Below are 16221 nucleotides of genomic sequence, written 5' to 3'. Positions count from 1 at the left end.
CCTCATAATGACCTCCAGGGATGGGAAGCCCATTACTTCCTCTGGCAGTCCACACAACTTTTCACTGGTTCTGATTGTCAGGCAACTTTCCGTATTGTCTGGAATCTGCCTTTGTATAACTTCTACCCATTGATCCTAATCCTGTCCTCTAAGGCTAAGAGGAACAAGTTTACCCTCCCTTGCATATGGCAGCTCCAGGTCTTGGCAAGCCTTCATACCAGAGGTGCTAGTCTACCCCATATACCCCCAAATCTAGAAATGTTAGAGTCCTAAGGAATAAGGGAAGGAAAGATGGTATAGGATACAGATGAGTGAAATAATACAAGTAAGGCACCTCCCCACAGCCCCAGAAAAACAGAGGTTTAGTGGATAGAGCATCCTACAGGAAAACCTGACTACACAGTTCTACTCCATTTACTACCTGTGAGACTCAGGGCCAGTCATTTCTCTTCTCTAGCTTCAATTTCCTCATCTGGAAAATGGAGGAGTTCGATTGGATAAGCTCTGAGACCCCCTCCCAGCTCTAAATCCATGATCCTGTAACCCCTCCAAAGTTAGGGACAATATAAGACAGGTGTTTCATGGGAAAAATGGCAATCAGACCTAAGAGACCCATTCCAGTCAGGAAGGTCAGAAGAAGCCCTAAGAGATCATTGTCTGCAACTAACAAGTCCATTCTCTATTCACTGCACCACCTAGCTGCCCCATAACAAGTCCATTCTCAAATTCTGAACCACCAGAAGTTAATAATGTGCCACTGAGGATTCAGTGGTGGCTTTGGACAAGTCTCTAGTGCCTTTCTCCCCCTCCTTACTCCTGATGAACCCAAACAGGTAAAACTCCTACTTCAGTGAGAATTCTATAGGAATTAGCCAATAGAAGATGTAAAGAAGTTCTCCCTTCATGAGGACAGGGATAATGCCCCAGTGTTCAATGGAAGGTAAGCTCCTGGACATTTGCCTAGGTGGGTGGTTGATCCCCTCTCCTGTGGAAGGACAAGCAAGCTCCCTTGTATATCCCAGGAACTAGTTATAATAGAACATGGTTTTCATATGGCCTGGTTAGGCTGCACATGTGTAAAATCACAAGAAAGCTAAATAATTAAGTTCCCTCAGCCTTGGCTTTGGGGCAAGTAGGGGGTGCAGTGGATAGAACAGGCTCTGGAGGCAAGAGGATCAGTTCAAATCCGCCTCAAATACTTACTAACTGTGTGACCCTGGGCAAGTCATTTAATCCTATTTGCCTCAATTTCCTTATCTGTAAAGTGAGTGGGAGAAAGAAGTGGCAAATAACTCCAGTATCTTTGCCAAGAAAACCCCCAATGGAGTCACAGAGTCAGACATGACTGAACAACAAGCCTGTTTTATCCTCTGTATCACGCAGTCTAGTAGTTAGATTTAGAATCAGAAGTCCTTTGTTCAGATCTTATCACTCACATAAGCTGACACAAGTTCCTTCAATTCTTTTGGGCAAGATGAGGGAGTTAGACCAAATCTGTGGTTGCAGTTTGTCCTTCCTTCTAGAAGAGAACCATGACATCAGGAAGATGATGACATGACTTGCAATTGAATTGGATCTGAGTGAGGGAGGGCCGTGCAAAGTCACCAAATACAAAATAACCCTCCAACTCAAGGCTTTATAATGCTGTATAATACTGATTGCTTTCAGTGACTGTAACAATAAGGGAATGTGAAGGTCTTCTCTGCCCCTTAATGGGCCTCCCTTGGAACCCAACAAGAGAAGCTTCCTTAGGGGAGGCTTGTTTTTCAGGAAAGCACACACCTTTTTTTCCTTTGTAATTAGTGGGTCATGAAGGTTGTGATGTCCTCTGACCCTGGAGAAGGCTATATATACTATAAACTATATGTACAAAGGTTTTTCTTTGGGGCTCACTTTGGGAAGAGTTGTGTGATTTGACCAGATGAGACTCTGGGCAGCCGTTGAGCCCCCTGACTTTGAAAGCCCAGATGTTGGTGCTTCTCTCTCTGGTATCTAATTATGTATATATGTAATGGTCAGACAGCTAGAAGCCCTGTCTGTTGGTCTGTTGAATTGTGCTATTTTTGCTGTCTCTAATTTTTGTCTTCTTGTAATTTCTGTTTGTAATTTTCTGAAGTTCAGGGTATTGACTTTTTCCCCTGAACTAAGTGAATGATATGTATGTTTGATTAAAGTAAGATTGTTGACCCCTTTTGAGTTGCTTTCCTTTAGAAAAGCAGATCCAAGAACCTGGGCTAGCAGCCACCCTGGGTATGCTAGGGTGCTTGCTTTTACCGTGACCTTCAACACATAAACTTGTTCTAGGGGATAACTTGAGGATATATGAGGAGAAACAAGTTCTTTAAAGTAGTGGGGGTTCCAGGGAATACCCAGAAAATGGGGCTGACACATACCAAAGGATCAGCTGCAAACTCCTTCACTTCCTAAGCACTATGGTCATGGTCAAACTCCACATTTTCAGTTACAGGAATGCAGATACCCCCAAGGAAAGCTTGTGTTTCTCTCAAGTGTTAAGTCAAACACCCCTTGAATTGACTATGAGACTACTGAGATGGGGATTCCCAGCAATGAGAACCATAGGTCCTGGGTCAGGAAGACTTACAGATTCCCAGAATCTCACAGTTAGGAGGAACCTGCTTCCCCAATGTAGTCTAAACAATAGCTAAACAGAAACAAAAGGTCATCCGGACTTAATTGACTGGTCCTCAATTTGGGGAAAACTCCTCCCTCCCAAAGCAGCTCATTCCACTGGAATTGTTGGGAAATTTTTTCTTACATGGAACCCAAATCTGCCTTTCTTCACCCTCTGTGTACAGACCTTCCTGCCTCTGTCTTCAGAGGTCATGCAGCACAAGCCTAATCCCTCTTTTATATGTAAGACCATTACTTACTTGAAAACAATGATTATTCCCCACCCCCTCAACATCTAGTTTTAGGATTAGAACAGAAAGGACCTTGGATACCAGCTAGTACAACTCTCATTTTACAGGTGAGAAAACTGAAGTTCTGTATCACACAAGTAGAAAGCAAAAAAGGCAAGATTTGAATTCAGGCCCTCTGCCTCCAGAATTGACACTTTTCCCCTTCTCTTCTCCAAGCTAAACATCCCCACTCCCTTTAATCAATTCTCTTTTAGAAAGCTCTGCAGTCCTTTCTCCTCCATAGCCATAGTCCTCTGGATGTCTTCTGCTGTTAACAGGATTTTTACTAAAGCAGTCTCTAACCTGAAAACGCTCAGTGCTGCACAAAGCAAACCTAGAGATGGGAGAGCCGGTAATCAAGCGGTTTAATTAATCACTTTCAGAAGGAGGAATGTTCTCTTAGCTGAAGTGAAAGCACAAGTTTAGTTATACACTTAAATCACAACTGGGAAAGGAGGAGGGAAGGTGGATTACAAATAACCATTTAGTGGCTTCCCCGAGATACCCACTAGTCCCACAATATGGAAATTCTGGAGTCAAGTCTTTGGGGGCTGTGGCCATCTCCCCTAAAGTACAGAACTAGAGCTCTGTGACAGGTTCTACAGTCTGCCATTAGCTTCTCTGCAGGTGCACAGGAAGAAGGATGTCAGTGATTATGGGTCTTGTCAAGGTTCTAATCTATTAATATATTCATTACACAGATCATATTGATTATTATGAAAATTACAAATTCATTTCTCACTACCCTGTGCTTAACACACTGCCTGGCACAAAGCACTGAACAAATGGTTACTGTATTTTATCAAATCTTTTACAAATGAGTCAAACCACCTCCATATTGCATTTTTGAAGCTGAATTTTTAAACCTGTATCAGAAATGACTTTTTTTTTTTGCCTAAACCTATGATTTCATCAACACAAAGAAATACTGGTATGAAAGTTCCCTTCAGAAATTTAGATTGGCAGCTCATCTCTAACTTGCCATCTTGGGCATACATCTGCCCACCTGCATCAGTCCCCATCAGATGGAGAAATTAAATCAAAGTCTTTCTGACTCCAAGGCCAGCCCTTTATCCACTACACTATCAACCAGATTAAATTTCATCTCATTAGATTTGACCCAATATTCTAATCTTTTCAAAACCTTTTTGGTCACTGACTCTTTCACTAGACATTAGTCATCCCCCTTAACTTTGTATCATCAGAAAATTTAACCCAACAGCTCACCTCTGTGTTTATCCAAATCACCAATGAAAAAAAAGTTAAATAACATAGAGCTGGGCCGCTAGATGGCGCCGTGAATAGAGCACTGACCCTGGAATCAGGAGGACATGAGTTCGAATCCAGCCTCAGACACAGAACACAAAAATTAGCCATGTGACCTTGGGCAAGTCACTTAACCCCAATTGCCTTGCAAAAGACAGAAAACAAAAAACAACATAGAGCCAAACATCAATCCTTTTTTTTTTTTTTTAAAGCAATTGGGGTTAAGTAACTTGCTCAAGGTTACACAGCCAGTTATTATTTCTGGCTGTGGTGCTGAGTATCTGAGCCCGGATTTGATCCAGGTCATCCCGACACTGGAGCCGGTGCTGTTACTCGCTGAGCCACCTGGCCGCCCCTAAGCAATTGGGGTTAAGTAACTTGCTCAAGGTTACACAGCCAGGTGTTTCTGGGTGGGTGCTAAGTGTCTGAGCCTGGGATTCGATCTCCAGGTCTTCTCAACACTGGAGCCGGTGCTCTTACTGGCTGTGCTACATGGCCGCCCCAACATCAATCCTTTTAATCCACCTCACTCATCTCATCAAACTATTTTTTCTTTGCATCTTACCTTTTAGACCTTTTGGATCTACTGATATGTCTTCTCATCTGACCTACATCTTTTTCACAAGAATGGCACGAGAGCCTTTGTAAAGTGCTCCGCTACAATCAAGGTGAATTTTATTTGCAATATTCTTCTCACCTACAAGTCTAATAACCCTGTCAGAAAAGGAAAAGCTGTTAGTCTGACAGAATTTGTTCTTGATGAAGTCATATTGGCTCTGTGTTCACTGATTCTCTTTCTAGATCTTCAGTAATCATCCCTTTCATTATATGTCCTAGAGTTTGATTAGATATTGAAGTCAGCCTTGCTGGCCTCCGGGTTCCACTCTCTTCCATCCCCCCCCCCTTTTTTTTTAATTGGGACATTTATCTTTCCCTAGGCCTATGGCACCTCTCCCATTCTCCATAAGCTTTTAAAAATCAATAATAGTGTCTCAACAGCCCTATTCATTAGTTCTTTCAATACCCTGAGATGCATCTTGACTGGGTCTGGTGATTTGAACTCTTCAAGGCTACCTGGATGCTCTCATCAATTCCTTACTTATCTTGGATTTCAGCTTCCTATGGACGAGCTTTATTGTCCTAAGCCATGTCTAAGATCATGCTACATGAGAGAAAACAGAAGCCAACTGCCTTTGCTCCCTCATCTGTTTTCATGGTCCTAGCTACCCCAACCAGTGATACTTCCTCTTTCTTGAACCTTCTCTTTCCCCAATATAACTATAAGAAATTTCTGTTGTTGTATTGTTTATGTATAATTGTAGTGGCCCCTATTTCTATTTGAATTAGATACCACTGGGATAGAGTATTAGAAAGATCTGGGTTTGGGTAGTTTAATGGTTTTATTGTTTAGTAGTGAGTGATAAGGACTAGAGATCTTAACTAAAGGAGATAAATTTGAGCTCATAAGTATCACCAGACTTGGTGGGATCAGACACACGATTAGGAAAAGTTGTGAGTCTGGCAGGATTTGTTCTTGATGACGTTATATCGGCTCTGTGATCACTTTACCTTTTCTCCCTAAACTCAGCTCGTTCTGAGCATTTGTCCTGACACTCTTCTTATAGGACCATGCCACCCATTCCTTCTCCTCCTCATTGCTTGGTATATCCACAGACAAATCCCCATTTTTCTCATCTTCAGAATTGTTTGTCCATCTTCAGAAATCTGAAGAATTTCCCCTCTCTCCCAGGTTGACATTCCCTGTAGAATTATGGCCATGGGATCCTACCTATTTCTTTAAAAATCTAGGGTATATGTCAGACTCAAGTCCTTCCTTCCCCATCTCTATCATAATCCCAAAAATGAAGCGGCTACCTCCTCCCAAGGTTTCCATCGTCTCTGCTTCAGCTACTTAATTTCTTCTTGTTGGTGACACTCAATAGCAGTACTTGCGCTGGAGTTCCAACTTTTCAAGAATGAAATGCTTCCTAAGGCAATTATTAAATTATAAGAAATTATTAGAAATGCTTCCTCAGGCAATTATTAAATTATAAGAAATTATTGGAAATGATTCCTAAGGCAAGACAAGAAATTAACCCGGAGGCCTCTTGACTGAGAGTGAACTCAACAAGTTTCCTTTTCACTGCAATATTACACTTCTGCATTAGTCTTGTGATACATTTCCTATACTTATCTGTTTCTTCTTTCTGTCCAGCTGGGCAGTACAGTATATGCCAATATTATAATATCACTTCTATTTCTACACCAAAATGATCTCCACCCTACTTCCTCCATTTCCTTTTTTTGGAGGGGGGAAGGCAAGGCAATTGGGGTTGTGACTTGACCAAGGTCACATAGCTAGTTAATTGTCAAGTGTCTGAGGCCAGATTTGAACTCGGGTCCTCCTGACTCCAGGGCCAGTTCTCTATTCACTTTGCCACCTAACTGCCCCCAGATTCCTGGATTTTCTCTCATGATTATATCTTCTTGATATGTACTCTAACTTGCTCCCCCTGCTTTAACTTGTCCTATTCATTTTGAATTAGCTATATTCTTTATGCAACTGGTGACTTGGTGGATAGAGTGCCAGGCCCAGAATCAGGAAGACCCAAGTTCAAATCTGGCTTCAGACCCAAACTGTGTGACCCTGAGCAAGTCAGGTAACTTCTGTTTGCTTCGATTTCTTTAAAATTCTGTAAAAATGGGGATAATAATAACATCTCCCTCCCAGGGTTGTTGTGAGGATTAAATGGAACAATAACTATAAAGCATTTAGCATAGTGCCTAACACATAGTAAGGACTGTTATTTAAATGACATATCCTAATCATGTTTCTGATCCCACCAAGTCTGGTGATACTTATGAGGTCAAATTTATCTCACTGAGTTAAGATCTCTAATTGTCCTTATCACTCACTACTAACTAATAAAACCATTAAACTTCAAAAACTCAGATCTTTCTAATACTGTATCCCAGTGGTGTCTAACTCAGATAGAAACAGGGGCCACTACAATTATACATAAACAGTGCATAAGGATTGCTACGGGCCCCATATTGACTTAATTTTAAACATAATATATCTTTGTTTTATTGAATTTTTATTTATTTTATTAAATATTTCCCAATTATATTTTAATCTGGCTCAAGTCACACTCAGGAGTATTATGGGCCTCATGGGGACCACAAACTATATGTTGGATACCTCTGCTCTATGCCATTCCAAATTAACATTTAATCATTTGCCCTTTGGGTCTAGCTATTCAAGTAGTGTTGAACCCACTATAGTTTGTGAATTTGGCTACCTGGGATCTAGGTTTTATTTCTGTCTTCCTTCCTGGGTTTTGTCTCCTGTGAATTTCTGGATATCTCCACTGCTAATCTCACTATGTTGTAGCTACTTTCTGGGGTATCTAGTCTGGTGAACATGGATCATCCTGCCGTTCTCACTTTAAGATCCTTTGAACTGATAAAATCATTTCCAAAGATATTTCTACTAATCCTTGTTATGAAAAATATACACTCCTACCCAAGTCCATCATTCCTATAAAAGCTGAGGCCTAGAAATCCAAAGTCCATTCTCAGAGGATATCTTAACCCTATGCTCACTGACCAAATCTGTTTTCATCTGCTGAAACCTTTGCCCTTAATTAGCAACAATAATTAAGATCGAGCCTGTGTTCTGAAGGTCTTCAGTTTCTTGCCCAAGACTTCATAATCCTTACCAATATTTTCTAGATTGCTCTTGAAAGGATCAATTTCATCTAACGTGAATCACCAGAAGTTTTTGATGAATCTTGGGAATGTTCATCACATCCTGGATACATGGCCCAGGCAGAGAGCAGATCTCCCTAATGTTCTTATGGCCTCAGTACCTCCAAACAGAGAGGGACCAGCCACCCCTTGTTTCGTCTTTCTCTCACCCTTACTCAATGATCATACTACCTGTGAACCCACAGCATCATATATCAGACAACAAACAGCTGCTTCCTCATTGAAGGATCCATCTCCCTCTTCTTCATGAAGACCCTCATCTTCATTACTTTGTTCTTGGTATTTGGCAGTCTTTAATTTTCCCTTTAACCCTCTGTCACATTTTTCTATCCTTCAAATTCTTAACATAGATTAGAATCCCCTGCCCTCTCCCTTCAGAAACATTTCATTCCCCCCAATAAGATCGAATGGAAGAGGTATTCTATAAGCTACTTTATTTAGCCTGTCTTTGAGAGAAAGCATGTCTGTTGCTAGGAAGACTATGTGCCAGAGATTATGCTTTACAAATGTTCTCACTTAATCCTCACAACAGCCCTGAGAAGTAATTTCTTTTATTATCTTTATTTTATAGTTGAGGAAACTGAGGCAGACAGCATGTGAATAATTTTCCCAGGATCATAGAGCTAGCCAGATCTGAACCTAGATTCCAACTCCTGGTTCAGCACTCTATCACTCTGGCTTCTCTGAGAACTGGAAAAGTGGGTTGTCTATGAATTGGGAAATAGCTGAATACATTGTAGCATATGAGTGTGGCTAGAATAATATTATATTGTAAGAAATGATTATATACTTACTTTTCCAGAGAAACTGAGGAAGACTTGTATGATGCAGTGAAGTAAACAGAACCAGGAGAACGATTTACACGATAACTACAATGATGTAAGAGAAAATTATTGTAAAAGACTTCAGAACCCTGATTAATGCCATGATTAATCATGACTTCAGAGCACCGACATGAAGCATGCCTCCCTTCTCTAGGTATAGAGGTGGTGGACCATAGGTATGGAATGAGGCATGCATTTTTAAATGCTTCAATGCATAGAATTGTTCAACTTAATTCCAATTATTTGTTACAAGAGAGCATTCCATCTGGTGAAGGTATTTGGGGAATGATGGTGATTCAAAAAAGATCATTAATCAGTCTTTTTTTTTAATTTAGAAAACGAACAAAAATGAAACAGACCCATTTTCCTTCTCTCAGGTTGCTGATTATTTTATGATTGGAATTCATTTCAGCCAGCCAGACAACAATATTCTAAAGCAACACCCAGTGAATGTAGGTCTCCAGAAGTGGAAATAGATCTGAGGAATGGAAAAAAACATGGTAGAATTAAAACGATTAAGAACAGATCATAAATCACATACTGTAAACCTGGACTGGATGATGAGAAAAACATACAGCATAAAGGAAAGGCTATACAATTTAGAGACACAAGTCTTGGACTTGGACTTGAACCCTGTGGCTCCATTACTTCCCCCTTCTGGTGTCCTGAGTTTTCACATCTAAATATGGATGCCCTCTGAGATTTCTTTACCATTCTAAGATTCTAGGAGATTTTCTTCAGGCCTTTTCCAGCTGTAAGTTCTATGACTCGAGTAACCTATTATTTCTCTTTCCCCTTGAAACCTGAGAACAAGTTGTATTTTATTTTCTCTCCAGAGAGTCTTTGATGTCTCCCCACAAAGAGAACAATAGAACAAAGCGTTGGCCAGATTTGCTTGGTAATTTAGACTGCTTGAGGTCCCCGCTCACCACAGTGCCCCCAAATTGCTTCAGCCCCAGATGTTGCAATAGAGAAGGGCCATGCTTCAGGGAAAATATATGTTTGACCAGGTAAACTTCAAGTGCCAAAGATGAAAGGTAATTGTTTGCCCTCCTGGACTGGTTTCTCTAAATCTTTGGATATATAAAGGCTTATAGTGCTTTCTACTTTCAGGGAGCCTGGAAAGGTCAATATATTGGGAAACTGACAGCTTCTGCCAGGCTAGCTCCTCCTTCCCCCTCATACCTGGAGAGGGAGTAGGTGTTGTGGATACTGGCCAATCACTGACTGAGACAGGCTGAAGCGTGTTTGTTTTTAGGAAGTGGAGTCCAGAAATATGGCTTTGGATTGTCTATTAGCAGGAGAAGAGGAAGGAAAGAATGAGGTGCTGGGGCTGCTTTGTAGAATCTTCTTATTTTTCTTAAAGAACTGAGAGGCTCGGTGAGAACTCAATGCCCTGTGAGGTAAGTGTCAAATTCAGATGTAAAATGTTGGGTTTTTTCCTCCAAACTTAAACTCCGAACTTAGTGCCTGCTGGGATATCTAAGTGAGGACAAGTTTGCACATGGATTAAAGCACAGTGTGTAAAAATCTGTGTGTTCCTGATGGTGGGGGAAGAAAAGGGAAGGAGAAGGGAGACAAGAAGTGGAATCTTTGGCTTGTCTAGAGCAGTGGTTTTTAAAGTGTGGTCTGTGGACTCCAGAGGTCTCCAAGGTCAAAACTATTTTCATAGTAATAGTAAGATATTATTTGCCTTTAAAATACTCCTCCCTTTCCCAGCCACATATCTAAGGCTAGAGTTTCTCCATATACTTCAACCAGAACAACATATGGCAACAGATTGAATACAAAAGTTGCTAAGAGAATCCAACTGTCTTTTATTAAATCAGAAATCAAAGAGATTCACAAAAATACATAAATTAATGCCACTCTTCTCACCAATTTTTTTGGGGGAAATGTAGTTATTTTTATAAAAATGTTATTTATGTTAACACAAAATAGGCTTATTGTTATTTAAGAATGAATTAATATTTATCCGTTTTAATACCTAATCTGGTTAACATAAGAGATATAACACACATAAACAAAACTAGAGGGGGATTCCTCAATAATTTTTAAGAGTGTAAAGCACTCTTGAGACCAGAAAGTTTGAAAATCACTAGAATATTGTCACTACTATTGATGTACTTTGTTTTAATGGAAAGCTATCACTTAGTCATCGGGTGAGGTGACCTCTCTGATTTTAGGATCACACTGTAGCTTTAAAAGTAGGCTGCTCCCACCCCCTCATTTTATAGGTGAGGCACCTTGGTTTTACCCAAGGCCGCACAGGTAATGTAGTATAGTAAGTGGCAGCAGTAGGTCCCAAGTCCTTTCAAATCACCTCTCTTGGTCTTTCTTGTAACGTGAGGCAGGTAGACTAAGGACCCTCAACTCTTAATCCTATAATCCTTATCTGGAGCCAATAGGTGGTTGGGAACTAAACATGGGTATATAGACTGGAACAGAGAGAATATTAGAACACATTAGGTTGTATGGTTAGAATGCTCAAGATCCGAATTTGAATCCTGCCTCAGACACTTGCTAGTTGTGTGACCCTGGACAAGTCACTGCATTCTTGTCAGCCTCAGTTTCCTCATCTGTAAGAAAACTATCGTAATAGCACCTATCACACAAGGTACTTACCATATGTCAAGTGCTTTGCAAACCTTAAAACTCCATGTAAATGTCAGCTTTTATTTTACTATTGCTACTTCCATGCTCTGTCTCCAGACATATTCCTCTAAAAGACTATTACCACGATTAAAAGCAACATGGATTCAATCTGTGGGGCGAAGCAATGGGTTAACAATAAGTTATTTGTTTATCAACTGAAAAGAATGATGATAAAGAAAACATGCAATCCTTCACTAACCAGCTTAGCACAGGTTATTTTAATGCTGCTTCATTGTAGCTACGCAATCTGTAAATTAAAGACTAATTGACATCTAGTCAGCAGTAAACATTTATTAAGCACCTACTATTTGTTGACCATTGTGCTAAGTGCAAGAGATACAAAAAGAGGAAGGAACTCACAATGAAATTCGTTTGTGCATGTAGGCATATGTGCATACATGCGAATTGTATGAACACACATGTTTGTTCATAGTATCATTTGCTTAATTCCACAGGTAGGAGTGTATCTTATTCCTCCAGAAGGAGGAAATGTAATGAGAGGCTGAGATCACCGTCTGTTTGTGTTCCGTGATATTCTTTGTAAGATAAAGCATGCTGGATGTTGATCATGGTTGTTGGATCCACCAAGGCGTCTAGGCCTTTTGTCTAATCGCGTGTGAACTTTGGCCGACATTTATGCAATATAGTTTGTAAAGGCCTTTTCAATGTTTGAACGTTTGTTTTTGTCCCGTCTCGATCTGGAAAACACCTTCATTGACGTCGTCCTCAGATGCCTCCCTGGGCTCTCACATACTATGAGGGGAACGGTGGGGAGAGTGCAAGTACCAGAGAGTCCTTCCAAACTGGAGAAGCTTTGAGCGTGGGTCTGAGGACGGATTCTATGTGTGTCACACATGGACCAGCTTTGTTACATTTAAGAGCTTTATCACCACAGGGCTATCTCTCAGGTCAGACTTGTTATTTTATTTTTAGCCAGAGCCTCTTAAAAAAACCCAAACTCTATCTGGAATATCGACACTAGTATTGATGTAGTTTGTTTTAATGTCAAGCTGTCGCTTAGTCATCAGCTGAGGTGACCTCTCGGAGCTCAGGTATCACATTGCAGCTTTAAAGGTGAGCTGCTGGTGATGTGGAGATGATGTGATGTGATAACCAGAGCATGGCACTTGGGTATCAGGAAGACCTTGGACTTGACCCTGAATCTTGACCCTGGCTCTCTCTACCTCTGATTTTCCATACTTATGGTATCCTTGCTTACTTTTCTTTTGACATTTATATCTCTCTGAAATGGAAACTCAGGAGTCTCCTTCCCACCTGCATTCTCTGGTGCTGCTCTCTCTACTGTGTCTTTGATGGGTCTGCTGACCTTCCCTACTCTGGGTGATATTCTTCATCTGTTCTTTGTCGTACAGCGGGGGTGGGGAACCTGTGGCCTCGAGCCCCTCTAGGGCCTCAAGTAAGGGAACCCCAAAGTCATAGAACAAATCCCCTTAATAAAAGGATTTCTTTTGTAAAGCTTGGACTCAGTGAAAGGACTGTACCTGAGGATCTAGATGGCCCCATGTGGCCTCAAGGCCACAGGTCCCCATCCCCTGGCCTAGAGGAAATGAATCTAGATCTGCCCTCCCTTCCTGGCCCAAGCAAGCCGTCTCTGGCATCCTCTGTGCAGACAGCAGGGTGGGTCTGTATTTCCATCAGCTTCGCCCCTTCTCTCGTACCCTCATCTCTCTCTCACCTAGACTACAGCAATGGAAACCTGGTAGAAGCCTCCCTGCTTCAAATAGCTCTCTAGTCCCGAGCTTCCCACATCTATCACAGTGATTTTCCTTAAACATCTATCTGCCTCTGTCACTTCCCTATGAAGTAGGTGCTGTTACTATATTGTCCTTTGATAAAGAAACCAGATGTGAAATGATGAATGACTTGACAATATCCCATAGCAAGTAAGTATGACAGGAACAATTCAAACTCAGGTCTTCCTGCCTCCATGTCTTTGTTCACTGGGTCATCTCCTTAGTACCAGCAGCATCATCTTTTTGCTTGGAATATTTCAGTGGTCTACTAATTGGTCTCTTTGCCTCAGCTCTTTTCCTGGTTTTTCTAGTCTATCCTCTATGCAGCTTCTAAGTGATCTTTTTAAAGCACAGATCTGAACATGTCACTCTCCCACTCAATAGACTCTAATGGTTTCCTATTATTTCTATAAAATAGACATTCCTCTTGGGCTTACAAAGCCCTTTACAACCTGGCCCCAGCCTCATTTGAACATCCCTTCCCTTGGAAGTATTCAAGGATTCGCTGATAGATGGTACTGCTGCCAATCATACTTAGCGATATACAGAGACATTTTAAGAATTGGTCTTTATTTTGTATGTTCAGAGCACAGACTCAGGGTTCTGAATTACCACAGACCCTAAAATAAAATTTTCCCAAGATTTACATAGTTTCCAATTATATCAGAGAAAAAAGAAGATATAATTTGGATTTACATTTCAAAGACATACTTGTAAAATTTGTATTAGGCTAATGGAGAGAAAGGAGGTTTACATGTTAAAAAATAGCAGCAGGAAAATCACATCAGATCAAGTTGTAAATTGATCAACAAACGTAAACAGTAAATAGTCAGGAATTTATAGCTTACAAATAGTTATCTTAATTGAATCCAATTTTTTTTTTTAACTTCTAACCGGTTCATCATCCTGAGTTAAATGACTGGAAGTCTCAGCTAAATTCCATACTATTAAGAAAGCCCCAACCAGTTTTGGGATTTTCCTTACAAATAAAATAGCTGAACTGGAACCAGTTAGAAAGAAAATGACAAACTTTTACAACACCACATTCTACAATCCAGTGAAACTGGTCTTCTTTTTGTTCCCATCTTCATGCCTTTGCACTAGCCGTACCCATTGCTTGGAAAGCACTCCCTGCTCACTCTGTCTCACAGAATCTCTTTCTTCACAGTTCTTTGGGAAAACAAAGAAACAGTTATTGAGTTATTGGTCCTCAGGTGAGATACATTCTGATACTTTTCTCTGATAATTTAAAGTTGATGGGGAGAAGTTATAGACTGAATTTTCATATTCTACCCATTCCTTTAAAGAAAACCCAGGACTCCAAATGTAGCAACAAACAGTGTTTGCTGCTCAAACACAGAACTTTCTTGCTCTGCACAATGGCTTGGTGTTTATGAGCTTGTTGAAATAAATTAATGAATAGAAAAAAAAAAAGAATCTTTCTTGAAAACATAGCTCAAGTACCACCTTCTAATAAAGCTTTTCCTGATAACCCCAAAGGATAGTACCTCCCTCCCCCCACTTACTTTGTATTGATTCTCTTTATAATGATTATATATTATATATACTTAAATAATATATTATATTATGTTACATTATTGCATTATTTTATACACACACATATCTGTGCTCATTGTTTTCCCCAACAGAAGGCAGGTTCCTTAATAATAAAGATTGTTTCATTTCATTCTTTGTCTTTCTATTCACACTGTCTAGTCCTGTACCTGGCACTTAGCCAGACACACAGGATCTTAATAAATGTCTGCTGATTGGTTGGTTAGCTTTCTACTCGCCATAGAACCATCAAATTTTTTGGTATTGAAATCTTTTGTTTTTATGTTACCTTGATTGCCAAATATATTTATTCTTACTCCCTTCCCTATCCACCAAGCCATTTCCTATAAAAAGAGAGGGAAAAAAAGTTCATCAAAATTAACCAACACATCAATTACATCTGATACCTGCATGATAATCATCCTCCCTGTTTTTCCGCCTTCCTACCTGAAATGCACGTATATGCAAAAGAAGGGAGCGAGGTACATTTTCTCATTTGACTTCTGGATCCAAGCTTGGTCCTTATAATTATATAGCGTTCAAGTTTGCCCATTTGTTTGTTTTTTAAAGAACCATAAAATGCTACAGCTGAAAGAAGGGTTATGTTAGGGCTAGATGACCCATAAGAGCCAATTGTTGGCAAATCCGATAAATCTGGTCTTGCTTTATTTATTTATGTTTTTGAGGCAATCAGGGTTAAGTGATTTGCCCGGGTCACACTGCTAGTAAGTGGCTGAGGCCAGAGTTTAACTCAGGTGATCTTGGCATAAGGGCCAAAGCCACCAAGCTGTCCCTATTGTTTTGTTGCTTGTCTAGACTAGACTAGTCAAACCCACGTTGTCTGAATAAAATTAAAATGTAATTGGGAAATATTTCACAAAATAAATAAAAACATAGCAGAACATAGATAATGTTAAAATGTGATTTTCTAAGTCAATATGCAGCTGGCAGGGATCCTTATGTACAGATTAGTGCCCTTGACCCCTTTCTAGCTGAGCTTGACAAGACTGGTCTGGACTTTAGGCAGTGACATATAATATGGAGAATGTCAATATAACACAGATAAAACCTTCATACATTCCCTGCTCCATCCACCCCCACCTTTCAAAATAAAAGGGAAAAACAAAAAAGACAAGAAGAGCTGGTTGTTAAACCAGCACCACTGGCTGGAAATTCAATCCTTTCTTATTGTATCCAACATGGCCTCTGAGCTTCTTGAAATTTCTGATGGCACAGGTGATGCAGACACGCCCTTCTGCATTCAGTCATTCACTTGTCCTTTCATTCCTATATTCCTACATAGTTCACCGCTCCTTACCAGGGATTGGTGAGCTTTGCCAATGGGGCAGAGCACTGATGATATCACAGGAAGCATGATGAAGGGGTTATAGAGCATCCAGCTTCTATTGTTGGTGGGATAGCATATTCTTTCTTTCTTTCTTTCTTTCTTTCTTTCTTTCTTTCTTTCTTTCTTTC

General features: G+C 40.3%; 1 protein-coding gene and 1 long non-coding RNA gene across 3 annotated transcripts in view; one reads left to right on the top strand and one right to left on the bottom strand.

Moving 5' to 3' along the window:
• Positions 1–4493: 4493 nt before the first annotated feature.
• On the bottom strand, positions 4494–9870 carry LOC138149707 (uncharacterized). The gene is made up of 4 exons (XR_011165402.1): positions 9712–9870; positions 9142–9260; positions 8753–8827; positions 4494–6175 (listed from the first exon to the last, which is right to left on the bottom strand). It is a non-coding gene; the product is annotated as an uncharacterized lncRNA (long non-coding RNA).
• Positions 9871–10021: 151 nt separating this feature from the next.
• Positions 10022–16221, top strand: part of PLCXD1 (phosphatidylinositol specific phospholipase C X domain containing 1) — a 39149-nt gene continuing 32949 nt past the window's right edge. The window contains exon 1 of one of the 2 annotated variants that reach the window (XM_069072913.1): positions 10022–10185. The gene's annotated coding sequence lies outside the window, so the exon portion shown is untranslated. The remainder of the gene's footprint in view (positions 10186–16221) is intronic. The other variant, XM_069072912.1, reaches the window with a different exon arrangement.

The sequence above is a fragment of the Petaurus breviceps genome, unplaced genomic scaffold (assembly GCF_028583685.1).
Source record: "Petaurus breviceps papuanus isolate PSGF00001 unplaced genomic scaffold, PetGlider_PUasm1.0 90849, whole genome shotgun sequence".
NCBI classification, from domain to species: Eukaryota; Metazoa; Chordata; class Mammalia; order Diprotodontia; family Petauridae; genus Petaurus; species Petaurus breviceps.
This window is presented reverse-complemented; position numbering and strand designations above follow the sequence as displayed.